Raw genomic sequence first — 3,243 nt, 5'->3', positions numbered from 1 at the left:
TGCCCCTGTTGTGGTTATTTTTTCTTTAACTACTGGCCAAGCCTACTTTTTTATTACATTTTAAGTTTTCATTTTGGTATTTTCTTACAATTCCTAGACAATTCCTCAGACGGGCTGCTTTACAGCCTTCTCTAAGGCCTAACTCCGCTGTTCTTTCATAGCCAGTCTTTTTTGCCTCCAAGTTTTACAAAGCAATTCAAAAGCTTGTGTTATATTATTTTCATTAGGCCAGAGGAAATTTAAGCTAGTAACAATTGTTGAGAAGAATGGCATATAATTTTCAAATATTACCAAATAACCATTTAATGCTTTTCATGGAGTAAGTGTGTTGTGAACACGGTTGGATTGTGGTCCTGAAAAGCACAGACTACTAGCACAGATCACTCTAAGCATGTGCAAGTTTGGCTACATACTCAGAATGTTTAAAAGTCAAGCTATGACAAATCCTAGTAACACTGACCTACATTGTTCTTTGAGAAAGGGATGTTTCCTTTAGCAGCTGCCTTAAGAGAAAAATACTCTTACTGCTTTGAAAGTTATTTCACCCACAAGTAGGTCTGAACCAGTGAAAGCATTACTGGGGGCAAGATTCACTGCTTTCCCTGAACCCTGACATACTTGGTGAGCAGTCCCAAGTTTGTATCCAGAAGATGTTTTATTCTCCAAATGTCAACTTATTACACCTGATACTTCTTGTGGAAAATGACAGCTTCATTCTAAGAAAAACAAGCTTGAAAATAGAAATGAAATACTACTTTATTTTAACATAATGTACAAATCAGCAGATTTCATCATATTCCCCATAAAAATTTCAATCCTTCAAAAAACCAAGAGTACTTTTTTCCTTTTGGCCCAGTTGTCTAACACTTAGATCAGAAATAAGTGAAATAGTGCAGTCCAGTAAATGAGGTCAGGTGAAAAGGCAGGACACATTACATCATACTGCCATCCTCTTACACCCAGAAACTCTGAAGATCATCTAGTACCAAAGCTGCTACTTGGAACAAGGCCAACATGGGGCTGGTTGCTTGGGACCGTGCCAGGCTGATGTCCAAACATCTCTACCAAATCGGGATTCCACTGCTCCTCCAGGCCCCATTTCTGTGACCACCCACACGGTGAAAGTTTCTTCCCCTAACACATAACTGCAGTTTCCCTGGTGGCAACTTGTGTCTGTCACCTCCCATCCTCTCTCCCTGTGCACCTCCAAGCAGAGCCTGGCCCTGCCTTCCCCAAACTCTCCCATTTGGGAGCTGCAGACCTCAGGATGATCCCACCTCACCCGTCACTTCTGCAGGCCCAGCTCTCTCTGCCTTCCCTTCTGCACCCTGAGCTCCAGCCCCTTCATGATCTTGGTGCCCCCCACTGGCCTCACTCCATGATGTCCATGCCTGCCCTAGGGAGCCCACAGCTGGACACTGCTGCTGAGGCCAGCTCACAGATGCTGAACAGGGGTGCCAGTCACTTCCCTGGCCCCACACTTGCTGCAAGAGCCTCGAGTGCTGTCAGTGTTCCTTATCAGGAGTGCCCATTGCTGAATGGCGCTCAGTGAGCTGTCTGCAAGAACCATCTGGCCCTGCCCAGGCCCTTTTGGGCAAAGTTGCTTGGCAAGACACCACTGTCCCCACCCTCACTGTTCAGAGGAGATACTCTGTTCCAAAAGCAGGATGCTGCTTCTGTTTTTGTTAACCTGTATGAGATTCCTGTCAGCCCCTTCTTGCATGTCAAGAATAAATGTTTAGACCTGTACTTTCCAGCATCTTGCTTTAATAAATACTTCTAAATTCAAAGGCAGGAGAAACATTTCTTTGCAGAAGGAAAACAACACACTTGTCAGCATTCAAGGTGTTTCTTTTCTCAGCAACTGAAATATTGATTTTACTAAATTTCTTACTGCAAGTTTTCAGACAGTGTTCTGGTATCTTACAGCTTTTTCCACTCTTCTCCCTCAATAACAACCATCAGAAGTAATTTCAAGAGTGTTTTCAACTAGTCCAGTTGAAGCTACTGCATTACACTCAGCTTTCTGATTTGGTAACAAGCAAGATTAGATCTGCCCAAGTGGTCACGAGCCACTCTCTATCTCTGAAACAGACAAATTAATAATAAACTTTACTAGAGTCACTATGCTGACACCCTGGGGCTTTATTTGTCTAATTGTCTGAGATTAAGTATGGGCCTCCAAAAGGGTTATTTTCAAGTACAGCTTAGCAATGGCTAATACAAACTCAGCCAATTCTTAGATCTCGCTTTGTCATGTGCTTTTAACAGGATAACACAGAAAGACAAGACCCTATTAACCACCTGGTCAGGTCCAAGAAGGCTGTTAGTTTAGAGCTTCTGGAAAGAAAGTGGGATGGAATTTACAGCTGTCTTTGTAATTTCATCTTGATTAGACATGCCTCACCACTATGCCATGGGTTACCACATAACTCTTAAATGCATGTAACCTCTTTACACTCCAAATTGCTGATCTCCTCCCCACTTAGCCCTTTCCATCTTCCTTCTCCTGCAGGGCCCATATACTGTTGCCACAAGTACTCATAAGAACAGCTGTTTATACCTGGAAATCATTCAGATTAACTTGTAGTTTTGCTAGTCACCAACCAAAATACTGAATACCAAACACTTAACTAAAGAAGAACTGATATATCAGATTGTAGGAATTATGCTGGAAGCAATCAAATCAAGATCTTAGGACTATTTTTTCTCTAGAGTACAATGGTCAGGGCAATACCTTAAGCATCTGGAAGGTACACACCTGAACAATTTATTCAGTTACCTTTTATCCAGTGAACCCATTTCTATTTTTACGAGACTCTGTGAACAGGATTTAGATCCTTGATCAGATGTGCTTCTAAACCATCAGCATCAGGGTAAGTAGGACATTTATTTACCTTTTTGTACTGTCTTGCAGCCTTTCTCCCAGTTGCAGAAAGAACTGGAATCTTGTATCAGCTGCAGCCAGACTGGTATGGATTTGATAGGAAACAGGCATTTCTTCTCCACTGAGGCCTAACACCGACTTGTTAAGAGATTTAAACAAAGCTTTTGAAGAATGTCAAGTTCATTTCCATTCCATCAGTGCAATTCCAAAGTGGCAAGTAATGCATTTATACAATAAATAGAAGTATGCTATCCTTTTCTAAGTTTTCACTAGAATTCAAACTATTTAAAAAATGTTTATACTTTGGAGTTGTGAATCTTAAAAACACTTCCTGATCCATATCATTAAAACTGGCT

This window comes from Poecile atricapillus, chromosome 2 (genome assembly GCF_030490865.1).
Source record: "Poecile atricapillus isolate bPoeAtr1 chromosome 2, bPoeAtr1.hap1, whole genome shotgun sequence".
Taxonomy (NCBI): Eukaryota; Metazoa; Chordata; class Aves; order Passeriformes; family Paridae; genus Poecile; species Poecile atricapillus.
Note: the sequence above shows the minus strand (reverse complement) of the source record.